General features: G+C 37.8%; 1 protein-coding gene across 1 annotated transcript in view; it reads right to left on the bottom strand.

Moving 5' to 3' along the window:
• Positions 1 to 14,794, bottom strand: part of LOC149556229 (uncharacterized) — a 294,057-nt gene that overhangs the window by 84,497 nt on the left and 194,766 nt on the right. The window lies entirely within an intron of this gene.

Genomic DNA, 14,794 nt, shown 5'->3' with positions numbered 1-14,794 from the left:
TTGTAAAGCCAAAATAATTCCTTAACCAAAACTCAAAATGTTGTAGGTTACCATGTTCTGTGATGTCATACTTGTCACTGGAAATCATTCCAAAACTGATGCAAACCAAAACATAAGCTTTAGCAGCCATATTCTACAATATCTGTACTATCTGCTATTAAGCTCGCATAACTTGAGATGCTTCCCATGAAGCTTGCCAGACAAAACTATCAGTTTGTTTCCTGTTTACCAGCATTATACTCGGACAATTTTCTAAGTATACGTGCTCCAAACTTCAACTTCTGCCATCTCAACCTTAGTAATTTGTTTCCATAAATGACAACACTAGTACTCACTCTTAGCCAAATTGCCAACAATAGCTTCTTGGACACACCTCTCACTAATAAGGCTTTACCATTACACCATCAACTAAGAATTAAAGACTTGTTAAGTTATTCATTAAGTTAAACTTAATAAATAACTTGCAATATGCAACTCGTTAATGAAGATCAACCAAAGTACTAATGAAACCTAGACTCAGGGTGTCACAGTTGCACTACCAAAAATAGAAGCTCTATTCAACTGACTTACTATAATTAGAAAATCAGTCACATTGAAACCCTCAAATATAGGTGTCAGTTCACGAGGGTCGCGATGATGAACTAACATCACCAAGCTACAAGAACCTGTTAAACGAGGACATTACATCCAATCTCTTTTCTTATGCTCAATCAATGGGAGAGAAATAATGATATGGTAATAGATAGAAGATAGTCTCAGATCAGTGCAAATAATAGCGGATAGGACTTGTCCAAATGCTTATAAGTTTAATCGAACAGTCTCAAACACATTGCATAGAAATTATCACTCACACAGCAGACCAGTCATTGACAGCATTGCATAATGATTTTGACTCAGTTGGCAAATCAGCCTAATTGTTGACGGCAGCATATATGATATAATGTCTCATAAGATTTCAAACAACATAGTGAACAATAATTCTAGTCCAGTGAATATGATCAATCACGATTAATAGTCGGCAGCCTATATCAACATTACAAATTGATTCCTATTCAGATAGTCGATGGTAAAACAGAAGACTTCAAAGTCAAGTGATCAATTTGAAATTGCACTGATTATAGATTGTTGATAAACTCGAAACTAGTGAGAATTGTCTTTGAAGACTAAAGTTTCTGAGACTATTCAAATAGGTTTATTCTGAATCCTTTATCTTCTGCAAATTATAATTATTTCTGATACAAAGTTGTTTTGCCTACAAATAATTAATTTTTAATTGCTATTAGTCTGAAATTTAACAAATATGTCTTCATCTTTGACATCAAAGACAACTTCCAATGGTCTACATACATTAGGTGGATGGAAGGCTTTCTACGCTCTTCAGAATAGGTGCCGTGAAGTGGAGTTGTGGGATTGGAAAACTATTCAAAACCTTGTTCGGTCTTCTTGTGCTGCCAGTTGTTCTTTATGGGTGTGAATTATGGGCCAGCAGCACTACTATAGCACAATGGAAACAAATCGAAGGAATCCAAAAGCGCTTGATTACAAGCAAGTTTAAAATTAAAAGCACTATTCCATATGACATCATGCTAAGTGAAATGGGGGCTGCGCCTATCAAGGCACTTGCTATGGTTCGCCTTTTAAGCTATCTAAAAAGAATCGAAAAAATGGAAGAGGATAGATGGCCGAAAGTTGTCTTTAGGGACACTATGTAAGCGAAAAAGGACATGGATGCAACAAAACATCAAGTGGATGAGTAAATGGAATATTCATTTCAATATGTGCCCCACAAATAATAAAGAAATAAAGGTCTTTGTTATGGAGAAATTCTACAAGAGAAATTGGGGAAGCGAGATTGGGAGGAAGAAACTATATTATATAAATGAGTTCAACCCCACTTGTGATCAACTCGAAAAAGCGTACATAGGAGCCAACATTTCTTGGAGAGCTAAAATTCTTATTGCTCAGCTGAGAACCAACTCTCACCAACTTCGTTGTGAGACCGGGCGTTGGAAGAGGCCAAAGGAGGCTTGGGAAGAGAGAATTTGCAGATTTTGCAATTCTGGGAAAGTGGAAACTGAACGGCACTTTATTCTAGAATGTGAGGCCTACAAGGATAGCAGGGATAAGTTTGCGGATACTATATGTGACAGTTCTTGTCATAACCTGTTCAACGAAGAGTACATTGAGCAATTGGGGGGGCTCATCATTAGTCTACACAAGAGGCGAACATCGCTACTTAAGTCTGCTTGAGTTGTCTTGCTGTCCCATAGGCTATTTTTAGCCTCGTGGATGTTAAATTTTTTATCTATCTATCTATCTACCCTTGACAACAAGGTCAATATTTCCAACATGTGCAGCCTTTTCATGAAGTAGCTTCAAGTTAATTACAACATCCATTCTACATACAATTGGCATATCTGGGCTTCGATAAGGAGTAACCCTTGGTTGAACAGACTACAATGTACCATCATCATCAAGGTATATCTGGTTTATACTTCAAAACCAAGCCAGCACCTGGATAGATAGACCCACACTTGTTTCCAGGTATGGAAAGGTTAAGTCAATTTTTCCTCAAAGGACTCCCAACTTCCCATACAAAGTAGATGGCGAGCTCAGGTTGCTATGTTTTTTGGGCAAATTGTAACAAGCATATTCTCCGAAATTGAGCTTCAAACAGAAGAGTCTAGTAAGTGCAGAGTTTTAAAATTTAGCTTCATCATCTCAAAATCAAATATAACTCATTCAGCTTTTAAAAACCATGAATCAGCCAGCCTCGAGGCCATATCCTTGTCTGTAAGTGCAATGAACTACCCCAGGAATACTGGATCTGCCATCACTTTTAGGTTAAATCTAGCCCTATGTTAGTTACAAAAATGCTATTTTCAACTACATTACTGGCTGAGATCAGATTGAAACCATGATAAGTAGAACATGTGGAAATATACATCCATCAAAAATGGTTGTCCAAAAAATATATACCATCAAATTCTTAATTACAAACTTATTTATCTATTTGTCTAGCTCCATTATTCCAAGAATCCAAGGACTTCTATGACATGCATGTTTGTAATACATCCTATCATAGGGTAAGTGCTCACTTATGTAATGTTCCCATTATAAAATAAATAATAAATTAAGCTTTGTAAAGGGCCGATTTATCTCGGACCCATTTTTATTTTGTTTTCGTAGTTTGCATCTCCGTCAACTATCTTCGTACACCCTCGGAAAGTTTCCCGACGGGTATTTAAGCATAGCTTGTAGGTAGTCTGTAGGCATGCTTTTGGATTATCTCTTTGTACTGCGGATTCTTGTTGGAGTTTGGCATTGTTCGCCATTTCGGAAATGAAATACCTTCCCTATTTGGCTGGTGCAGTTTCGATGGGACTCAGCCCTCACCCTATTCCGTTGGTGTGTTATTTTGATTGGATCTGGCATATCGGAAACATTATTCTTTATTTGCATTCAAGTCTCTCTGTTTGTGTGAATTTACATCTACAAATTCTCTGTGTTTTGTACGTGCAAGTCTACCATTCAATTCCAGTTGTTTACCCTCTTCGTACAGCCATCTTATCATCACCGTATGGCCTGTCAAGACACCATACGGCCTTCTTCCAACCACTGTACAGCTTCCATTTAGCATATCATTTGCTTCCCGTACGGTCTTTCCATCTTTTCCTTCCCACATACCGTCCTCTCTCTACTGTACACTACTCCGTACAACTTGAAATTGCATTTTCCTTCTCCCGTACGGCCTTTAGTAACTGTACGGCCTTCTGTATAGTCTATACGGCTTCTTAATCCACCATACAGCATCATCCAACATCCCTACGACTAACCTTCCACCCGTATGACCATCCTAGTCAGTTCATAGGGCATCTAAAATAAAGTACAGATTGCATCTTCTTTGGTCTCAACATAGCCATAAGGCCTCCCAAATCCATAGCATTCATTGAGGTAAGTCGTCCTTCCAGGTAACAGTTCGAAGGAGAACATCCCAAGGCACTGGAAGACTTCCTGAGGTACGGAGGAGAACATCCCAAGGCACTGGAAAGACATCTTGAGGCATGGCGGAGAACATCCCGAGGCATGGAGAAGAGCATCCCAAGGCACTGGAGAGACTACCTGAGGCACAAAGGAAGAACTACTTGAAGCACTTTGCTACTGGGAGCATACGACAAGGCTACCTAAGTAATTGACTACAGATCGAGATCACCTACAAGCCAAGTTCACCTTAGGAACATTACAATGGTATCAGAGCCTTTGATCTTGCCTGCCTGTGGAAGTGAATGCAAGTTTATACTCGGAGGAGAAGATGAAATAACCCTATTGATAGAATGGCAGATCATCAGGATCCGACGACAAAACTCATGGATCTTTTAAGAGAGCTGAACAGAAATCAAAGGCAAATCAACGAAACCCAAAGGCTCATGCAGGAAACTCTACAAAAACTGGTCGAGGGGAAGACAACAGGAGAACAAAATGGGCATAGCAACGATTTCATTTCGGGAAGGACAAACTTTCAACCCTCTCACTCTTGACCCTCGATACCCATCTTCCTTCCAAGGACGGAGGCACCACACAAAGGAAGAGAGGCCACTTTTGAGGAAATGCAAGAAAAACTTTGGGAAGATTGGCAGAACGCAAATTTGGAAGGTGATATCTTACAAAGACTATGTTGATCTAAGAATGAGATATTCTGGCAAAGGAAATCGTGGTTATTTTAATGATGATCTCAAGAGAAAGATCAGAAACGTAAACTTATCGCCATTTGATGGATCTGGAGCCATTACCGCACAGTCGTGGGTCCTAATGGCAGATACCTGTTTCCAACTCAATCCAATGCCCAAAGAGGAAGGAATCAAGTTCGCAGCACTTCATCTGGAAGGAGTGGCGCATGAGTGGTGGCATCATGGACTGGTCACTCTCGATCATGACCAAGTGACCTCTTATGTTGAGTTTACTGAGAGACTTATTGATCGTTTCAATGGGAAGGATCCTGAACTAAACTTCAAAGATCTAGCTCAGCTAAAGCAAATGGGCACGATAGACAACTATGTCACTGAGTTCCAAAGGCTGTTCGTATTAGTCATAGACATCTCTGAAGACGTTGAATTGTGTTATTCATGGATGGGCTGAGAGAGCCTTTGAGAGGCTAGATCAAAGGGTTCAACCCGGGTACACTCAATGAAGCTATTAAGAAGGTGCGTGACATGGCCACATCTTCCTCCAAAACTCACGCAACTACACCAACACCATCCCCACAAGAAGACAAAGACAAGGAACCAATTCAAAAAAAACCTCAGTTTGATAAAGATTCTCGGCAAGAACTTCGAAGGAAAAAGCTCTGTTTCACGTGCAAAGAACTATGGGGTTCTGGTCATCGCTGCCTCGAGAAGGGAAAGATTCATTACATTGAAGTGATGCCTGATGATGATGAAGAATAAATACCTGCAATGACTAACAAAGAAATTACCCAACAAGAGGGAATAAATGCCTTGATACAAAAAGGGGGTTCCATTGCTACCCTCACTACACCGACTGGAGGTGGTATCTTCAGAGTTTGCGGCACACTTCATGGAAAACGAATCCCAATCATGATTGATAGTGGCACCACACTCAATTCCATCAATTCATCTTTGGTCACTATTAAAGGTCTGTGCACAGTTGAGCATGGAGGAATTAAGGTTAAGGTTGCAGGAGGAACCTTGTTACCTTTCACTCATGTGATCCCACGGCTACAAATTTCCATGGGAAACTATACCCTGGTAGATGATTTCTTTGTCATAGATTTGGTTGATACTGATATCATTTTGGGCATCCAATGGCTGGAAACTCTTGACCAGTACACTCAAAGTTTCAAAAGGATGGACTTTTCATTTGAGATGGATGGCAAGAAGGTGTGGCTAAGAGGAATGTCAAGTAAAGGATCGAGGGAAGTCACAATCAAGAAGATGGAGGCAATTTTTAAACAGGATTTGGCCCCAGATGCGGCAAGTAAAAACAAGATAGTCAACACCATTCCACATTCCTTGGATAATTGGCGGTCCCATCTATTGGCCGAGTATTCCAAGAACACTTTTGCATGTGAGTTAATGGATGGTTACGTACGCAATGAAAGATACAAAGTTATTGATGACATCATTTACTTCGATGGGAAGATCTACTTAGTGCCTGACTCGGAACTGAAGGAGCTGATTACGGAAGGTTTAGAACCAGGTTTGCATTTGCTTGAGGACAAGCAAATTTTGGGACAGGAGGACTATAATGTTCCCGTTATAAAATAAATAATAAATTAAGCTTTTTAATGGGCCGATTGATTTAATTTATCTTGGACCCATTATTATTTTGTTTTCGTAGTTTGTGTCGCCGTCGGCTATCTTTGTACACCCTCAGAAAGTTTCCCGACAGGTATTTAAGCACGGCTTGTAAGTAGTCTGTAGGCATGCTTTTGGATTATATCTCTCTGTACTACGGATTCTTGTTGGAGTTCAGCATTGTTCGCCTTTTCAAAAGAGAAATACCTTCCCTATTTGACTGGTGTGGTTTCGGTGGGACTCAGCCGTCAACCAATTCCATTGGTGTATGTGTTATTTTGATTGGATCTGGCATATCGAAAACATTATTCTTTATTTGCATTCAAGTCCCTGTTTGTGTGAATTTCCATCTACAAATTCTCTCTGTTTTGTATGTGCAAGTCTGCGTTTCAGTTCCAATTGTTTACCCTCTCTATATGGCCATCTTATCATCACTGTATAGCCTGTCAAGACACCGTAAAGCCTTCTTCCAGCCACCATACGACTTCCATTTAGCATATCATTTTCCCCTCGTATGGCCTCTCCATCTTTTCCTTCCCACATACCGTCCTCTCTCTCCCGTACACTGCTCCGTACGGCTTGAAATTTCATTGTCCTCCCGTACGGCCTTCAGTAACCGTACGGCCTTCAGTATAGTCCATAAGGCTTCTTAATCCACCGTACAGCATCATCCAACATCCGTACGGCTAACCTTCCACCCGTACGACCATCCTGGTCAGTTCGTAGACCATCTAAACTTAAGTATGGATTGCATCTTCTTTGGTCTCAACATAGTCGTATAGCCTCCCAAATCCACAGCATTCATTGAGGTAAGTTGCCCTTCCAGGTAACAGTTCAAAGAACATCCCGAGGCACTGGAAAGACTTCCCGAGGTACAGAGGAGAACATCCCAAGGCACTGGAAAGACATCCCGAGGTACGGCGGAGAACATCCCAAGGCACAAAGGAGAACATCCGGAGGCACAGAGAAGAGCATCCCGAGGCACTGGAAAGACTACTTGAGGCACGAAGAACTACTTGAGGCACTAGAAAGACTACCCGAGGCACGGAGCAGAACATCTTGAGACACTGGAAAGACTACTCGAGGCACGAAGGAAGAACTAGCTGAAGCATTTTGCTACTGGGAGCATACGACAAGGCTACCTAAGTAATTGCCTATGGATCAAGATCACCTATAGGCCAAGTTCACCTTAGGAACATTACAACTTACCATGTGGATGTTATTAAAGAATTCGTAGACAAATCAACAAAAAGTTTTTGCTCTATACTTTGCGGAACAAGAGAGATAATTATGGTCAAGTCAGTAGTTGACCACACAATCCTTAATTCTCAGATTTCCTATAGCACATAATCCAAACAATTCAGATTGTACTAGAATGAATAACCACAATTTGGCTGACTATAATCTTGTTTAACAAAACCCCAAAGTTACCCTTAATCTTCTTGGTGAGCTTCTATGTATGCCTTGTCAGTTTTTCAAGGACTAAATTATTATGTACAGCACATTTGAGTTCCAAACTAATAAGTTGCAAATTACAAGCCAGATCAAGAACAGCCAACAATTCTACATATTAACTATTAAAAAATGCAACACTGCAATACAACCATGAACACCAACGAATCACAAGCTCTCTACAAGCATTTCATGTGAAAAAGCCTGTAACTATACATACCATCCACACTTCAAATGCTGACAAATGCCAAAACAAGAGATGCTCACAACTCAGCCAAAATAACTAAATAGCCAACCATACCCTCGTGCTTTTTTTTATGGAAATATGCTCCGACAAAACCACCAAGTGGCATTAAACATAGTTATGGGACTCGACTCACCTCTGACTTGGACTCAGAGTCGGCAAGGACTAGGACAATCGAAAAACCCATGAAATTCAAAGATTTTTAAGGATTTAACAATTTTTTCATGCATCATTTAGTCAATTAACATCAACTACACAATAATTGAGATAAATAAAAGCTACTTAACACTCATACGCCATTTTGCATAGATCACATAAGTATAACAGCGAATTTCTGAAGGAAAAAAACTGAATAACATAATATAAAATTTAAGATTTAAGATTTAAGATTCAATCCTTAATAAATTCAAGACATACCACAATATCATTTTTAAAATTAATATACACTGAAAAAAAAACCTTCCAGAAATCTCTATCTTTTTAAATTTAAAATAAATAAATAAAAATTTGAAGAGACCTAGGCTCGGGACTTGGTAGAGTCCCTGGACTCAGCGAGTCCGCTTGGACTTTGCCAGGACTCAGCTGAGTCAGAGTGCAGAGGCCATTTGCCTTGGGAAGGCCGCCTCTGCCTTGGACTCGCAGAGTCCCGGAACACTAGTATTAAATCAAAGTTGATCAAACCATGTCACAAATGTCTTGGGATTACAAATAAATCCCACATATAATATTAGGTATTATGTTGTCACTTAAATAAATTACTTTCACTAATATTAAATAAACTTATTACATTTGGCATACAACACATAAAGTGGCCTCAAGATTGTTAACTCAGTGAAGCATGTCCATCTAAGTTCCCAGAAGTGTAACACACACATTATAATATATAATAAATCTTAAATATAATGCAAGATATACAACACCTATTTCTTATTATGCTAGAAATTTACACATAGTTATCACATAGAAAAATCCTGCCCAAGTACTAAAGAGTAAAGATATATGAGTTATTGCATTGTTCTCAACCATTTTCATCCAATGGGGTTAACACCCATTGTACTCCTTCGAGAAAAAATGGAAAAATATATTTAGAATCACCACCAAGACCAAGCTAACACGTGGGTGCTCTACAAAGAGAATGAAGTTGCAAGAAGTCCAAATTTTCAAGCATTTCATGCTCCTGCTCCATGGTCAAGATATTTTCAACAATTAAAATTTTAATGAAGATACCACAGGAACCGTCAGGAAATTTTGAGAAAATTGTATGTTGTACAATGTCTCTTTTCGGCCAAGGCATCTGGGGAAAATAATTTGATTGATTGCATTGTTTAAATAATAAATTACTATTTTTCATGCAACTTATATTAGTTAATTATTCTAATAAATCTAATAGTTTATTTTACTAAAGTGACTTCACCTAGCACCAAAATAAAATATTACAAGTCATTTATTGAGTAAAAAGATTTATAATTTAAAAGGTGAATTTTAAAAAATTTTGAAATCTGGAATATTCTCCAGAAGTTGCAAGATGGGTTTGGAGAAATGAGGAGCACTTTTGACTTATTTCTTGGAGAGCTTTGAAATCTTGCGCTTTCAGTTCAGAAAACCTAGAACAAAAAGCCCTTGGGTTCTTCCTTTACTGTTTGGATGAAAACCCATGTCAGCAAACACTGGTAAATTTACACAAGATTGTAGGTGTGAATTTAGTGGTTGGTTATGAGATTTGTGAAGTTTGTGCTCAAGTAGACAAATATATTTCTATTTCAGATTGTGCTCAAAGGTTTATTGGCCATATGTAAACAAAAGTTTAATTTGTGAAGCTTGAATATCATACCATGTTTTATGAATGAAATTGTTATCTCAGCATGTTTTGAGAATGAAACTGTTATCTCTAAGAAAACTGTTTTATTTTAAATCCCAAATACTGCCATACCAATTTGGGGTAATGGTAGTTGCCATTACATATTGCCTAAGAGAAGATTATTTTTCCCTTTAGGGTGATTGTGATAAATTATACTTAAATCCCTATTAGACCTGCCACAGCCCTAGGTATTCAAACAAGGAAATATTAAGTGTATTGATTCCCTATCAGGAATCTTCCTTGGTGATGTATAACTAAGGCAGCACTAAAACAAAGGGAATTCCTAATAAAGGAAGGACATGACATTAGTGGAAGTATTAAGGGAATCGATCCCAAGTTCAAAGTCTTGGATATGAAAAGGGCTGCCCGCTCTATTTACAATTCATTTCTGTTGGAAAGAAAGTGGAACATAGCAAACATGGAGGCATATACTGAAAGTAGCAGTAATTTGAGATAATAACTTTGTATACACAGTGGTGCAGGGAATTATATATGTTGGTCAATAAGAAAATACACCAGTGTTGAACCAATAATCTGACACAGTTCAGCAGAGAGAATTAACATATCAATAGCCACAACAGTCATCATCAGTACCAGCACATAGTTTTCAGTCATGTTTCAACCACTCGGGAATTTAGTCATGTACCAGCACTCAGTATTCAGTCATCTTCCAACCATTTGCATCCTTGAATTCTTGCATCCTGATGCTGGATCGTGGAGTATGATGTGAAACATTGATGGTAAAAAAGCATTTACACAATCGTTTCCAGAAACATTATCACTAGATTATAATGGATTATGGAAATCTGCTATCATCAATCAGACTTATCTGCCAACACAGAAAAATATGTCCAAGATCATAGCTCCATGGTTCATGCCATTGCTGATCACATTTCAGAGTAATAATGTCCCAGCATATTTCATAACATCAGGAGGTTAGAGATTGATTTCAATCTTAAATATTTGCTATCAGCTTAATATATGACAACTTTTTGTCAAAACTTTATTAAATTTTCCTTAATTACAAACTATCTATTAGACTATCTGTGATCATTGATGATAGTTGCAGATAATTTACATCATAATCTCAAAAACATTGTTTTCTCTGCTATTCTACCGAGTGTTTGATGAAATGCCAATGGACTAAAAGTCCAGAAATTTTTAACTTAATGAAATTCTCAATAGGGCCAGTACATGTTTCATGAGGGTACATATGAGTTTAACGTATATATTTCTAGCATCTAAGTCATATAGAAAATTAATCTTGTGTAATCCAATGTAACTCCCATGTCTTAGGAATATTAAAGAGTTACTCATTTTTATCAAAATACATGTTAATATTAATTTATAATATTTTTAAAGGGAAGGAAAGTAAGTGATTGGATGTAGGGTTATTTTGCTTCTTTGAATAAAGTACAATAACAAATAAAATATTAAATGCAAATGTTAAGTTCTAGCTACGAGAGTATCTAAAATTTAATGACTAAAATAGTTTCCTATTCTAAGCAAGAAAACTTAGATGAATTTGCTTTAAAATTGACAATAATATTCAAGCTACTACTAACAATATCAGAATCCCAAGTATATTTAGGCACAAGATCACACATTGATGGAATGAAGATGTTGCAAGAGTCGCCAGGACTCAAGCCTCAAACATCACTTGCAAAACCAGAAGATGCCTTCCACGAGACACCAGCAAGAGTGAAATATTGACCAACTATGGCTACAATGGATCAGACTGATATTGGATTTCTACATCACAAAATGTATATATAATGACTTGCTTGCAATGACAAGGTTGATCGCAATTAGAGAAGATTATGAAAGTGTCTTATTCCAATGATATCAGAAAACTCAAGATAAAATACAATATGATCAGATTGGGTGACAACTATGGCCTTCTAGAAAGATTAATAGGCCCCTACATCAACATGTGAATATGTGTGAAAAAGGCCTAACTATAGTAAGACAATGTACCTTTTGCACACAACAAAGGGGTAAAATGGATAGGTAATACCCTACAGCACACCAACAATTCCCCTATAGTGCAACTTAGGGGGGATGAAACAAATGCAAACGATGCAAACTATGATAATGATTATGGGTCTTGGCTACTAGGCCATGCTAGGTACCACCTTACAATCTCTCAAAATTGGAGAAAATGAAAAAAAACACATGGGAAAAAACACTCCTTCAAAACAGAGTAACGATACAAACAAATTTATACAAATGACAAAAGGGATGGAGGACTCAATTTGACCCCCCATCAATTAGATCCATCAAAATCATAGAATCAATGATACCTACATTGGAAAGAAAGAGAGAGATTATGTTTCACCCCCACAATATATAATGCCCTACATATCTAATGATTGTTGATTGTTTGAATACAAAACATGATCCAATGTCTACAAACTACATTCTCCCTTTCATTAGATAGTAGACCAAGATTAAAAGCAGGAATGCTTGCTTCCTATTCTAAACAGGAAATGGTATGAAGAACTAAATGTATAATAAGATAAGATAATAATATTAATGTCCAACAAAAAACCAAAAAGGTTTACGGGATTGAGCATACAAACAAAAGAGCCGATAGTAGCAAGATCTCCAAACAATGACAGAAAAGAAACAACAAAACAAGAAACACCAAGTAAGGACTAAGAATCCTTTAGGTGGTTACAAAGTAGTCAATCACAAAAGGATATAACCGTGGACGATACAAAGTGATGGATCACCGCCGAGATTCGTTGGAGTGTTGCTGCCTGGAAAGACTGGTACAATGTCTGACCGACCTAGAAGGAGTGATGTTGGAAGGCCTTTTCATGCCCCGTGACTGAAACAAGGGGGAGAAAAAGGCAGTGAAGAGCTGGTCGGAGGTGTGGTTCTAAGATGTGGCTGACTGAAGGGTATGCTCACGAAGCTGGGTGGCCTCTCGAAGATAAAGTGCAAGACACCGCTGATCATCATAGCTGAAGAACTCAGAGAGAGAGGAACAATCTCTAAAAAGACAATAATATCTCCCTCTAATCTCATAGTAGATAGGGCAATGAAAATAGAAATGGGTCTCAGTCTCAGCCTTCGCCAAAATACACAATCTACAAACCCGAGCCTCTCTATCCAAATGGTGATCAGTTCAGACCCGAAGATGATGAGAACCAACTCTGAAGGAGCCCAAGGAGAATCAAAGGGCGTGACACCAACGTCGATAGAGATAACCAGGATGCACAATAATACCATTCTGAATCTCAAGAAAATGCTTTGCATAAAATGCTATCTTAGGGCGTAATCCACTAGGAGGATTACACCAAGTAGTGATAATATACTGCCTATAAATCTGGTAGATGATGATGTCACAATCAAATCAGATACATGCCAATCAAAGAAGGTGACAGACCGGGACCAAGTGGTAACTAATGTTGAACAAGATACAAAGGCAAAGATAATATGACAAGACTCATGCATTGATTGTCATCTAGGAGTAGAGATAACCTCCCAAATTTTCCTCCAAATCTAAAATTCGAGACTCCATGAGAATGTCTGAAATTTATGACAGACAATCATCCCACAAAGATGTCCCTGAAAGACTATGACTTACCTACTACAAATAATTACTGGAATCCTTTCATGAAGGAACAAGAATGGATGTGTGATCTTGATTGAAGAAGTATGAGCTGCAAGAATAGTCTCTTGATTATATTCAAGCTCCTCTAATCATCAAGTGGAAGATTATCAACATCATCAAGTGAAATGGAGCAATCTAATACATGATCATCTAGGCATGGAAATCTCCATAGATCTCCCAAATTTTGGTACAAACTATGTGTGGCCACCTAATTCCTATAATATGATTCCATCTTGTCTCTAACTCAAAGAAGAGTGCATAAAGCTGAGACAAAAGATTGAGCTGTCTGCAATGTGCTAGAATGCTTCTTCCTAAGACTCATAATTGTCCTTAGTTGAAATGTGAAAATGTGTGCAAAAGGCCTAACTAAAGTCAATTTAGAAAACATGTCTTGTTCACACTACAAAGAGGTAAACAGGATAGAAAATACCACTGTTCACACCAACAGATTTACTAACCTTAAAGCCAAAAAATCTTGTATTCAGAATTAGGCCATATACGCCTCAAAAACCATTCAATGTTTAGTACATAGTTATGACCAGCAGAGAATTCCTACTAGCAGCAGTCTTGTTTCTCTTGATAATATTAGCAACAAAGAGAAATTTGAAGCATCCCCTGAAGAAATATCATATTCATTGGTAACAACCAGTTGTGATCCAGAAACTTCCAATATGTTATTCAGTTTTTTATTTGCTCATCAAGATCATGTGTTTTGGCTGCAATAGTAAGCAAATTCCAAATCTGATAACTAATTTGTTTAATATACAAAAGAAAGGCTACAGTTTATGAATTAAGAGTTTCAAAAGGACCCAGTTGAAGGCTGCACCAAAGAACTGAGACAAAAATGGAAATTAGAAAAACTCAGAACCTGGAACACGTGCGTATGAATTATATTCTAAAATACTCCCATCAATCATTGGAGGAACACCAATAATATTGTTCCAAATATCTTATCAGATTGAACAGATGACGCTTAATATATAGTGCCTTAAAAAATTGTGCACCTTGGTCATTAGTTTTCTTCCCTCCCATATTTTTGTTGCAGCATATAGGAACTTTTAAGTGTACTCAGATGCTGGCCCCTTTTTTGAAATTGTTTCTTATTTCCAAGCTGCCCAAAGGTTGCCATACAATCATGAATAGCCATGCACACAACCAGGTTAACTGTACAGGGTCTCCTAACTCTGGTGAAAACTATTGTCTAGTTATGTCAATGATATACAACTTCACTATTGCAATATCAAAAATGAATCTCTCACTAAGAAAATATATCATTTACCTTTATGACAGAAGAAACTAAAAGA

This window comes from Cupressus sempervirens, chromosome 5 (genome assembly GCF_028749045.1).
Source record: "Cupressus sempervirens isolate cs-2001-9-10 chromosome 5, ASM2874904v1, whole genome shotgun sequence".
NCBI classification, from domain to species: Eukaryota; Viridiplantae; Streptophyta; class Pinopsida; order Cupressales; family Cupressaceae; genus Cupressus; species Cupressus sempervirens.
This window is presented reverse-complemented; position numbering and strand designations above follow the sequence as displayed.